Source organism: Schistocerca gregaria, chromosome X, assembly GCF_023897955.1.
Source record: "Schistocerca gregaria isolate iqSchGreg1 chromosome X, iqSchGreg1.2, whole genome shotgun sequence".
NCBI classification, from domain to species: domain Eukaryota; kingdom Metazoa; phylum Arthropoda; class Insecta; order Orthoptera; family Acrididae; genus Schistocerca; species Schistocerca gregaria.
In genome coordinates this window covers 140,701,521-140,715,128 of record NC_064931.1, presented here as the reverse complement: position 1 = coordinate 140,715,128, position 13,608 = coordinate 140,701,521, and the positions used below count along the sequence as shown (strand labels likewise).

The 13,608-nt window shown below is 41.0% G+C and overlaps 1 long non-coding RNA gene across 1 annotated transcript in view; it reads left to right on the top strand.

Annotated features, from left to right (window-relative positions):
* The first annotated feature begins 12,711 nt into the window (after nt 1-12,711).
* LOC126298795 (uncharacterized) overlaps nt 12,712-13,608 on the top strand; it is a 38,309-nt gene continuing 37,412 nt past the window's right edge. The window contains exon 1 of the long non-coding RNA XR_007552681.1: nt 12,712-12,937. This is a non-coding gene — a long non-coding RNA (uncharacterized LOC126298795). The remainder of the gene's footprint in view (nt 12,938-13,608) is intronic.

Below are 13,608 nucleotides of genomic sequence, written 5' to 3'. Positions count from 1 at the left end.
GGAAACATTTATTGACATACCTGGATCAATTCCCTGCTTAGTTTCACACATACTGTCACGCTAAATAAGTGACCCCAACCTCGTTTGACCTGCTATACCACTAATCAATGCCCTGTAGCAATCCAGATATTTTCAAATGAATCCCAGATCCAACAACTGGATTGGGAAACTGGCACCACAACCACTCACGACGCAGTCTCACACTGGTTGCTAACCTTCCCCGTTGATAATCTCCACAAACAAACTAGAGTAACAGTTTAAAGTCAAAAACGAGAAGAAAACACATACAAAAAGATTACATGTCATGTTCCGAACAGAACAAGTAAATTTATTATGTTCACATAGACTGCCTTGTTTGTAAAGCAACATCCCCAGAAATCTAATGGCTTCACGCTCTGTATGTAACCTCTTCCTACAAAGCCCACATGTGCCCAGTGAACTGCAACACACTCCATGAAAACAGAAAAATGACTAAGCCGGTGCCGGCCGATGTGGCCGAGCTGTTCTAGGCGCTTCAGTCCGGAACCGCGCGACCGCTACGGTCGCAGGTTCGAATCCTGCTTCGGGCATGGATGTGTGTGATGTCATTAGGTTAGTTAGGTTTAAGCAGTTCTAAGTTCTAGGGGACTGATGACCTCAGATATTAAGTCCTATAGTGCTCAGAGCCATTTTGAACTAAGCCGGTACCCACACCTATGGACGGGTAATAGACATGTGCACTTTTTCAAAATTTTCTGAAATTGAGAAACGGCTCCTTGATCACAGAAGATCACTCTCTACCGACTAACGAAATACCTTCCACATCACCAGCACTTCCCCAGGTGGCACAAAACTTGCCCCCTGCACCTCACGATAAATCATTAGCTGGACAAACAAATTGCTTATTAGTAATGAAAGTCTTGAGTGGAGAAGAACTATCAGAGAAAGTGCTGGAATTCGTAAAAATATTTTACGTTTGAGTAAGAATGTGGATTCAAGATAAAAATTCGTATTTGACCTTTGGATTGCCTACTTGCAGAGGCAGAGCAATAATATCACAATCAGAAATGGCGTTAAGAGAAGTTCCCCTTTCCTAAGACTTGTCCCTTCTGCTTGGAAACAAGACAGTCAGAGAGCTTTCACATCCATGTTAAGATCTCCTGATCACAGCCTATCATTTTACCGGCCATTGAAACTAAACAGCCAATTGCACTGCAGTACTGTACTAGCCATTAAAACAAAACAGTTAATCACACTGTAGTTGCAGAGCTACCATCTTTCGAAGATTCTCGTACCACGTGCAGAGCTCCCAAAACAGCTGTGATGTATAAGAATTGTGGCCATACCCTGTTCACGGACAGATTTCGCCATCATGTGTACTCAGTGATCACTATTGGTAGAAGTCAACTAATATAGTATGTCCACAAACTTGTCGCAAAGCTGAAGCTCGTTGTGCCAACTCTGAAAAGATGGAAAACTTGGAAAGAAATTCCTAGAACTGTGGTTTTTAAAGACACCCAGGCACTACAGAAAGAATTCCAGATACAAAGAAGTCATCGAGAGGCACTATACTGATAAAGGACCAAGAAATGAACATATACCTTTTTCCATTTGCTGGGACACTAAGGCCTTACAAACAGCATTTTGAAAACGAGATACTACTAGTGTATTTGGTAAAAAAAAATCAGAATGTACGAAAAATAGTTAAAAGTGAATATCATAAACTTTTTTGTGCAATTATAACTAAACAATTTTTATAGTGATGCTTGTTATTTTTATAACCTTCCTGCCCCGCTCCGAGTAACCCTTGCAAAAAGACCATCTGCACATACAAATTAATTTAAACACAGTATTTTGGAACCACATGTGTTTTGCACTGACAAACTGGTTCAAATGGCTCTGAGTCTATGGGCCTTAACTTCTGAGGTCATCAGTCCCCTAGAACTTAGAACTTGTTAAACCTAACTAACCTAAGGACATCATACACATCCATGCCCGAGGCAGGATTCGAACCTGCGACCGTAGCGGTCTCGCGGTTCCAGACTGCAGCGCCTAGAACCGCACGGCCACTTAAGCCGGCATTTGTGGATACTTCTAGAATCTACTCGAACCGAATATAGAAATTAAAATTTTACACTTCAGGTGAGTTCTGAACTGACGACCCTCCATGGAACAGTGTAGTATCATATGCACTACACCATGGTGACTGTGCTACGTATCTTCTTCTTCGACATTGCTCCCGCCTTAAGAAAACACGTCCTCCTAGTCGGGGAACGAGTCATCGGTCCTGCATACTCCGACTCCCGATGACTGATGTTCGCCCTAGCGGTGATCTTCTTAGAACTTCCTTTGTCGCTACGCTCTTCGTCACCTATCCGCTTTTTGCCTGTCACAGGAGCTTCGAATTTATTCTGGGTTGCAGGATCCTTATACGGTTTCATTCGAAGGACGTGGACCGTATCTGTGATCTTTCGTCGTCTTGTGTTGGGGTCGAAGTCTTCAACTTCATAAGTAACATTAGACAACTGTTTTACAACCTTATAGGATCCAAAGTAGCGCCTGAGGAGCTTCTCAGAGGGACCAACCTTCTGAACAGGAGTGAAGATCCTACCTCAATTGCTTCGGCTGTTTTCACGGCTTTTGTAATGGCATAGTGTGTCAGATAATCAGTGCAAACAATAATCAATCTATTGCCACTAGCAGACGTTGGAAATCGTCCGAGGAGGTCAATCCCAACACGCTGGAAAGGCGTTTGGCTGGTGAAATTGGTATGAGTTGGCCAGGTGGTTTCTGAGGAACTGCCTTTCTCCTCTGGCACTCTCGGCACTGCGATACATAGTGACCGACACTCCTAAGTAAATCTGGCCCGAAAAATTTCTTGCTGATCCTATCGTATGTCATAATAAATCCTAAATATCCGGCGTAAGGTGTGTCATTGTATTTCTGTAGAACACCTAAGGGCATGTGTTTAGGAATCACTGGTAGTCACCTCTTTCCAATCGGATGAAAGTTTTTCTTGCAAAGTAGTCCATTAACTACCTTAAATTGTCCTTTCACATCATCTGACCGAATTAAGGCAAGCATAATTTGAGATATCATTGCGTCCTTCTCCTGCTCAGCGGAGAGATCCTGTAGTGCAGCGAGACAGTCAGTATCTTCATCGAAGTCTTGATGGTCTCAGTTTCTTGAGAAACAGTCGGCATCTTGGTTTTTTCTTCCACTTTCGTACACTATGGTAATATGATGCTCTTGAAGACGTAGTCGTTCAAATTCCTCTGAGCACTATGGGACTTAACATCTGAGGTCATCAGTCCCCTAGACTTAGAACCAATTAAACCTAACTAACCTAGGGACATCACACACATCCATCCCCGTGGCAGGATTCGATCCTGCGAACGTAGCAGCAGCGCGGTTCCGGACTGAAGCACCTAGAACCGCTCGGTCACAACGGCTGGCGAAGACGTAGTGCCCACCTGGCGAGTCGTCCTATTGGATCCTTAAGACGTGTCAACCAGCAAAGTGAATCATGGTATGTAACAACTGTGAATGGCCTTCCATAGAGATACTGTCGAATTTTGCACATGGCCCAGATCACAGCAACTCATTTCCTTTCTGTAGTTCAGTAGTTTCTCTCGGCTTTTGTAAGTGTCCTAGAAGCATAGGCTACAACCTTCTCTTTTCCATCCGAAATCTGCACCAGAACAGCACCGATCCCATACCCACTGGCATCTGTGTGTAGTTTTGTAGGTGCTCTCTCATCATACATATCAAGTACAGCGTCAATCGAAAGAATCTTGCTGAGCACCACCGCAGATAAATTTAGCATCGGCTTTTAACAAATCTTGGAGTGGCGTGACTTTGATACAAAAGTCTTTGATAAAACGACGGTAATAAGAACATAATCCGAGGAAGCTTCTCACATCTCTATTACTTTTAGGAATAGGAAATTCCGTTATAGATCACACCTTTTCGAGGTCTGGCCGCACACCTTCGTTTGACACAAGGTGTCCAAGTACTCTGATTTCTTTTGCTCCAAAGAGCTGCTTTTCGGATTAAGTTTCAGCCCGCCTTGTTTGAGACACTTAAGAACGGCCCTAAGTTTTTACGCGCTCTGAGAACACTATAATATCATCTAAATAACAAAGACACATCGTCCACTTCAGGTGACTTAGAAGATTACCCACCATCCGTCCAAATGTTTCTGGTGAATTACGCAAACCAAACGACATTACCTTAAATTCATACAGGCCATCAGGGGTGATGAATGCAGTTTTATCACGATCGGCCTCAGCTACTTCGATTTGCCAGTATCCCGAATACATGTCCATGTTTGAGAAAAACTTAGCCTCCTTCACACATTCTAGTGCTGGCCGATGTGGCCGAGCGGTTCTAGGCGCTTCAGTCCAGAACCGCGCTGCTGCTACGGTCGCAGGTTCGAATCCTCCTTCAGGCATGGATATGTGTGGTGCCCTTGGGACTGATGACCTCGGATGTTAAGTCCCATAGTGCTTAGAGCCATTTGAACCATTTTTCAGACAATCTAGTGTATCGTCAATTCGTGGAAGGGGGTAAACGCCCGTTTTAGTTAAAATATTGAGCTTCCTGTAATCAACACAAAAGTGCCAACTGACATTCTTCTTCCTGACGGAACCACTGGTGACGGCTGTGTGCTCTGCGAAGGCTGAGTGATGTCATTCTTCATCGTTTTCTGTACCTCGTCGCGAATTATTCGACGTTCCGTTGCTGACACGCGATAAGCTCTCTGGCTTATTGGTTGATCGCCTCCATTGGCAATCCGGTGCTTCACTGTCGAAGTGTCTAATTTGCTCTTCACCTGTGGATTGAAGCATTCAGAGAACTCTTGAAGAATGGCAAGTAGCTTCTTCTGTTGTTCCTTAGTGATATCTGGTGATAGTCGAGCTAGGTCTTGTCTCGAAGTGGCAGCGCCAATTTCATCCAGCACAGTCTCCACACCCTCGGATGCGCATCTTCCTGTCCACAGTATCTCGTCTCGTCTATGATATTCTTCCAACTACCACAATCTGGCGCGGGCGTCATCAAACATCCGCCGCCTTTCTCGACAATAGCGCACCACATGTCCCGGTCGTCCGCTGTGGGAACATACTGGTTAGTTATCCTGGGGCCTCCAGACGTCAGTCTTCCTTGGTGCCCAAACAGGCTCCTCATACGGCATTGTAGGAACGTAACTTCACCTGGGTCTCGACTTTTTCACCGTTTTAAAGGGAAATGATAGAGACTGGGTTCAATGTCTGTTCCACTTCCTCCCTTATGACCTCTTGAAGTGTCTCAGTTTTTTGCTCGCCGTGCAATCCAAGTGCGTTCTGAATTTCCTGTCTCACTATCTGACGAATAACACTTGTGAAAACAGTTCCTTCCTCCATCACAGACATCAGTACGACGTTTGAAAGCCATTCAAACGTCTTGCGTGTAATTCTTTTTTGATGCATTGTCTCGATATACTGGCACCATTTTATGAAGCCGTCTGCTGTCGAAACCTCCTTCAAGGGTAGGGCTTGATACTTGTCCTCAGCAACACCTTCATGAAATGTGCAACCTTATCTTCCTCCTTCGTTCTAGGATCCACTATTTTACTTAGCTCCAAGACACCTTGAATGTAGGATGCTGTAGTTTTTCATGGACGCTCTGCCCTGCACTTTAATTTGTCTTCAGCCTTGTACTTCTGTCGTTGTGTGTCGCCGAAATACTTGCGCAATTCCGCCTGGAATACTTCTCAGCTTGTGAACTTCTCCTCGTTGCTCTCATACCATTGCTTGGCAGTGCCCTCCACGTGGAAAAATACATTAGCCAAACACACGGTGTCATCCCATTTGTTAAATTTGGTTATATGCTCATATACTTTCAGCCACTTGTTTGGATCTTGGCCATCGTCACGAGAGAACCCGGAAGCATATCTCACGTGGTGGCAGACAGTTGCTGACATCGTAACGTCCCCTTCTTCTTCTGTCTCCAGTATACTGTGAACTGTTGAATGTGGCTCGAACTCGGGTTTCTCGCCACGTAAACGCCGGTTGTGTCGTGGCCTGATGGGTGCCACTGTGTAGTAGATAATGTGCGCCATCACAAGTTCCAATACCCAGCTTCTCGACCAGAATAATGTCACGTAGAAGAAGCTGTAATTAGATGAATGACGAACACTAACTTCACTTAACGAAGGTTTATTCAGCACTTACACATACAAGATCGTGGAGCGAACTGCCTCCGGCCAGAACACATACGGTACATTTACAGTTACAGAACATTCCAGTGCAATGATTCTTGACGTTTGTGGATACATCTAGAATGTACTCGAACCGAATATAAAAATTAAAATTTTACTGTTCAGGTGAGCTTTGAATTCACGACCCTACATGCAACAATCTAGTACCATAACCACAACACCATACTGACTGTGCTATTCACCTTCTTCTGCGACAATATAGCTAATTTTGTGGTTGCTTTACAGTGTAGTCCAATGCCTGAACTAGTCTCGTCCGCAAGTGCACTTTAAGCTGCAATTTACAATGACAGTAGGGCCATGTGTGCCTTTTAACATTGTAGATAAAAATTTTAAATATTATGATAAATAGCACACATAATTTTTTATTCCTTTACAATGTAGCGCAAAAACTGAAACAAGCTCATCACAATTTGTAGCTTAGCCAGTGAGTTATATCAGTGGCTTTAATATCGGAGCCCTGTGTATCTTATGGAAGACATAAGCTGTGTCACACCAATTTGTACTCGAAATTTATTTTGATAAATAATATAGACACTTTTATTTATGTGTAATGATCGAGTTTTAGTTTGTGATCACAGACCTGTAGATACACTTGTGTATTCGAAAATGAATTTGCATGTATTTTATACTCGAAATCATTATATATTTAAATAAAGAATTTAATTTTGGTGCAGCGATAGTGTTTTTAAGATATCTAACTCGCTTCTCTGTGTGGAAGCTAGATCCATCTTTTTCTAAGACCACAATGTATATGTATTTCATATTTGATACATTTCGAAGTGATACTTGCGTATTACAGAAACATGTATTATAAGTGATACAACATATGAAAGTGCTCAGTAAAATGCACTATTTTTAGTACAGTTTGTTGTGATAAGAGTGGCAGAGTGAATAACATCGGAGATTAAAGATGTTACCACAAGTACGTCCATGATCGAAAGTAATATAAATATTTCTGTGTTGGCTTATCGATAACATTATTGATATCCTCTTTATGTGTTATCCTCCTCCCCCTTAATATGTTGCTTAGTGATTTCCTTTTTGTAACGTAACCTCGTTTAGACCTAACATGAAGTGTAAATTATTAATGCAGCATGTTATTTTAGCAGAGTATGTGTATTTGTACGTTTCCATATAATTTAAGAAATGGAAATAATGTTAAGGCACTTAGTTTGAGAGTCCACAGTAATGTTTTACGCATCAATTTAAGTTATTTAGTAATAGCGCTTTTCCAATTCAGAGATTCAGAGAAAAATAATACTGACATTTTATACAAGGTAACAACTGACATATTTTTCGTTATGCATTAACTTCTGCCCCCTCCCCTCCACCAACCTCCTAAAATGTTCCTTAGTCAATACGTTTTGTAACGTAGCCTCATTTACGCCTAGGAGCAAGTGTCAACTATTTATGCACTACATTAGTTTTAGCTGCACGTATTTTTTAGTGTTAGAGGACAATTTTACTGTGGAAATATTATTGGTGAAATTAATTTGAGATTCTACAGTCATGTTTTAGGCGGCAAATGTAAATTACACATAACTACACTCTCCCTGTGGCTGACATCTTGTTTTAGCGAACATGTGTTTTAAAGAACAGTAATACAGAAATTTTAGACTTGGTAATAACACTGGCATAATTGTTGCGTGTATACTTAACTTTTTTGATAAACAATCAATCGTTTGGTACTACTGGTATCACAGCTTACTTAGGCTTAGGAGCAAATGTCTACAATTACTACAGCATTTTATTTTTAGATGCATGTGTTTCTGTTTTTATAGAACAATTGATACATGAAAATATTTAATTTGATAGTCCATTTTGCTTTACAACAAGTGTGGTACAATAATTGAACTATGCTCTTTGATAAGTGCATGTTAGCCTGCGCACCCATAACATATTTTTGATAAATGTTACAGGTCGTTCATATAGTTTTGCACATGATGCTAAATTCAGATTGTAGCTACACTTATGTAAGAGGTCAAACTGTGGCTCTGGGGCTACAGTGTGCTTTTCTGTTTCGTTTTAATAGCTAGAAAAAACTGAGCTGTGACTGGTTCTTTTACTTTAGTAACAGTTAAAATATTAAGGTGTAATTACGTATTTCATTTAGTCGCCGCCAAAATTGCGTACAGTGATGAGGAAATCTATGGGTATGGAGCTCTCTAATGGACCTATTCCAAAAAAAGGCAGTTGGCTTAGGAAAGGGAGAAGTGGCTTACTGCTACCTTCGACTGAGACATCGTTGCCATGACCTGCATGTAAGCAACCCAAGAATCAAAGGTGAATTTGTATCTCGAATCCCCATTCCATTCCTTCTCATTTGCCATCGAGGTTTTTTTGTGTTTTGGTCTTTCTGCCCAAGTCTTCCTTTCGATACTTCCCTCAAACCTTTATAATGTGGATGGACTGATATCTCGAAATATTTGTTACTCCAATTTTGGGTTTGTTTTTGCTTTATTTGCTTTAAGTTTTAACTGTTTGGACAATACAATGTGATGGACTGTTATTTTTTTCACACAATGGTTTCGTCTAAAGAATTTCTATGGATATGTTATCTGTGAGTATTGTAGTTTGAAAGCCCTCCATCTGTATTAGTTGTCATACTGCATTAGACGGACTGAAAATTTCTTCTCCTTTTAGGGCCTGTGAAGATATTAATACTGCAACCACAACACAAACTTAACTTGGTCCTTAATGGACTGAGCTAAACACAATCTTACTGTTCATGAGTCTGTAGTTTGGAATGGGAGAGATGTAGATGAAAACAATTAATTTCGCACTCATACACTCCTACAAAACTCCTAAATATTTGGCCCTCTCAGTGTTTTGAAATCAAGCCAACACTTTAAATGAAACATTACATGTACATGTAAATATGTATACCGTTAGATTCGAGGCGAATTAACAGTTCATGTGCTTCACTAGGGATTCTACGTATTTCTGCTGGAAAAAAACTCTCTAGGTCTTTGAAAGATAGCTCCATATTCCACACTTAAGGAGGCCTACTTTAACTAGCGACATCACGTAACTGATTTCAGCGTATGAAATGAGTAAGCCTCTTACAATCTGTCGTCAAAACTTGGCCTTAAGTGACCCAAGGTTGATCCACTTTGTTATCACTTAGGGGGTGATCGTGGCGGCACGCCGGCCGTCCAAACTGTACGTCACTGTGAATAAAGGACTTACACAATACCCCTTAGTCCCATGTCACTGGACTGTTTTGGTATGAAAATGAATGTTTCTTGGATCAACCTTCCAACATCCATATCTGTTGCTAAGGATATATTAACTTTGAACACTAGAACAATTATTCTGGACAAGAAGTGTTTCTGACATAACCAACACCGCTATAGCAAGATGTTATGCGATGAGATACAACTTGTTATCTTGCACATAGTAATTGTAGGGGGCTAGATTCGGTCTTCCTAAAATTTTGACAAGAAAGGTGTCAGACAATCATTGATAAACAAGATGCTGTTATAAGAAGATCTGTGATTACCCAAAAAAAATATAGTTATTGACAGCTCTAACATGGACGGAGAAAGTTCAACGCAAACGGAAGTAACATTGGATATTCAGATGGGGCCAGAAGCGCTCGAATATTATTGTCTGACTACGCTGCTGTCAGCAGGAATGTAGTGTTACGGAATTATTTAAACGGAATGGAAAGCGAAATGACGTCGAAAGAACTCAGGGCCAGAGAGGTAGCATAGAAGAGTAGTGTGGCCTACCCAAAAGGACAACTTTATTGAGAATATTAGGTACAATGAAGATTTGTATGATAAACAGAAAACCGCTAATCGATGTACACTGTGAACTGATCAGACTACCCTCAGCGATTACTCCGTATCAGAATCATGTTAAGGTAGTGAGGATTAAGGTGCATACGGAAGCATACAGTCAATGATTCCTCGCGCCGTACGACAGTTTAACAGGAAAGAAATTGGTTAATATTTGTGCGAAGTACCTCCACCACGCAGTAAGTAATGGCTTATGGGATTCATATGTAAATGCAGATGCCACCTGCAGCTACACATTCTTCGACCCAGGACATTCCCTCCACCGTGAATAATCATTCTGTCTTCCGCTAACGAGACAGCAGAATAGGTTGTGCTGTGATCACTTTCATGAGGAGTTGATTTCAAATCCGGATGTGGCCATACATATTTAGATTTTTCCATGGTATTTCTAAACCTGTTAATGAGACTTCGGTGAAGTTATTTATTGAAATGGGACGACCTGATCCCTTCCCTATTATTGTCCTATGTGAGCGTCTGCTCCATCTCTAATAACGTTTTCGTCGATGGGAATTAAACTCATAAGGCCCCTTCAGTTTACCGGCCAACCGACTGTTTTCTCAGCGATTAGAGCGCCGCCCTTCTGTTGTCATTTTGTTCATCTTACGTTCATTGTGTTTATATTCTACGAGATCCTGCTTGGTTTTTAGGCAGAAACAAAAACGGGTTTTCCTTGACTGTTCTGGAGGTAACTAGGCCAAAAAATGCCGAGAATAATCTGTGGGCAAAGATGTGGCAAATGAAAGGAAAGAAATTGACCCACATGCTGTTGTTTAAGCAGGTGGGATCGGACGATTTTCGTAATTATCTAGGATTGGATGAATCATGCATTTCGGAGCTGCTGAACATCATTATATCATTCTTAGCGAAAAAGAGTGCTGTCATGACGGAGGCTGTAAGCTGCGAGGATAGGCTGATAGCTACATTATGATTTCTAACCACTGGCAGAAATCTGACACAGTACCTTTGGTTCCATGACAACATTGGGGTGAAGATAACCTGAGGTGATTAAGTGATTTTATGTTTTAAATCAGGTGGTTGAACTTAAAGTGTTGTGAAACTTGTCGTGTACACTATAAAAGATTGTGAATTCAGCAGCTGTCCTGCGGTTTCTTCTTTTTTCAGGATGGCAAAAGCTAAGAGGACCTCAAATTCACTGGAGTTGTATCTTCACATTGTTCCCGGGTTCGATTCCTGGCGGGGTCAGGGATTTTCTCTGCCTTGTGATAACTGGGTGTTGTGTGATGTCCTTAGGTTCATATGGTTCAAATGGCTCTGAGCACTATGGGACTCAACCGCTGTGGTCATTAGTCCCCTAGAACTTACAACTACTTAAACCTAGCTAACCTAAGGACATCACACACATCCATGCCCGAGGCAAGATTCGAACCTGCGACCGTAGCAGTCGCACGGTTCCGGACTGCGCGCCTAGAACCGCGAGACCACCGCGGCCGGCTGTCCTTAGGTTAGTTAGGTTTAAGTAGTTCTAAGTTTCTAGGGGACTGATGACCATAGATGATAAGTCCCACAGTGCTCAGAGCCATATCCCCACATTATTAACTAAAGTGATTCCTGAAACCTGCAACATGATTTCTAGTACATTGAGGAAATATGTCATGCTAAACAAAATAAATAAAACAGACATTCATGTAAACGTAACCAATTTATTTTTGTATGTAGCATAAAAGATGACCTGTAAGTTTAAGGAATGCATTTCGGATTCGGAGAAGAAAGACCACACAGTCGCATTGCACATCATCTAATAAATAGAACTACAGATATATAAGTAATGAAGCATTTAACAACTGTTCGAGCTGTAATTAAATGCCACACTTTGCTCCTCTTAGTAGAGGACTTTGAATAGGCTGGACTTTTTTTAACACTTATAACAGAGAAGCAAGTATGTTTTATAATTAATGTCCATTGAATGTCGATATTTCGCTTTCTAAATTTAGTTTTTGATAAGTATCGGAAATAAAACGTAGAAATAGAAATACAGAAGATCAACGGACTTCAATTCTCTCTATGTGCCACACGAAACGTTTATGGATGCGCTACAAAATTATAAAAATGTGCTTGATATCTTGCATCTACATTGTTAAGCTCCTGTTATACTCCTCTCGTGACATGTCACACAAATATCTGCAGTCTTTAAATTTCTCCAGAAATTCTGTCCTACAAGTTTCATCCGCCTCACACCTTGTCATGTACTGTAGGCCTATAGTAGAACAGCCATTTAATCACGCGCGTAGGCACAGAAGATGAATTTTTGTCGGGCGATTGGCACGACAGATCTACACACACTACACTTTGTTGCGTGGAGCGGGTGGTTAAGGAACGTCCGTCGGTAGGCCAGTCGATCAAATAGCGTACACACGTTCAATTTTTCGGTCGGTCGGTTGGCCCTACTAACACCTCTGGGCCGGAAGCACAGCTGTCATCACCTATCGGTAGAAAGAAGACTATACTTTATAAGAAATAATGTCACAATGACTTCTGTAAATAATCTGAAATACTGTATGGATTTTTTAAAGCTTTACACCTTTCCTGAAATTCCCTGTGACTTTTTAAAATCTTTTGATGGGAACTTGGTATATAAGTGTGGTTGTGATAAATATTATCGAGTCCGTAATACAGAAGTAATAAGTAATCTGACTTACGTACGTTTGTCAGTAGTTACGTTGTTTGTAATTACGAATTAGATCATGGTCCCTAAGATAAACTAAACTATGAAAGCAGGTGTGTCGAAAAGATAGACTATAAACTTTGCCTCAAGGGCATCTCCTTAAGGTAATCTTTGGCAATACCTTCATTTAGTCAACAAGGCAGACGTTGTCAGTTGCTGCAGAGGCGGAGTTGGAGACTCGTCTTACTTGTGAGGAAGTTAGTTCTTGTATTGGTAAGTCCTATTTACAGGAAAATGGGTGAAATGTTATTCCAGGTAGAAAGTTTTCGCTGTTCATTTTAAGGCTGTGTAATTCCTTTGGAATGCGACGGGGACAAACTTGTATCTCATTAAGTGACGGCGTTATTTCCCCCACTAATCTCTCTATTTTGGTTAACGATGGAAATGTTGCCCTTCACGCTGATACATGGTAATTGCGTGGATTATTTGAACGAGCATTAAATGAAAAAATGAATTGCAAGCGTACATTACGTATCATGATGTACCAACTGTTATGCAGAAAATTAAGTAGCGTAGCTTAAATGTTTAACCAACATACACTTATTTTAATACCAGAGGTAAAACAGCGTTCAATTTAACGAAATCTTAATGTAGTGTGGAATATTATAGTAACAATCATGGAAACTGGTTTTTGTTCCTTCAATGATTGCTGCGAATCCTAGTAAGAAGAGGAAGCCCTGTATTAAGACAACCTTGAAAGATTTCAAAGGCATTTTAAATTAAGCAGTATATATGTTGTTGTTCCTAGGTCGTGAAATGGAAAGCGTCGCTGTAGTGTCTATTTCCAAGTTTGATTGAAGCTGCAGATTATGATGTGAAAGTAAAGCAGTGTAGTTTTTCAGGTTTCATTGTTTTCTGTACTTCGTGAAGACGTAATTTTTGCA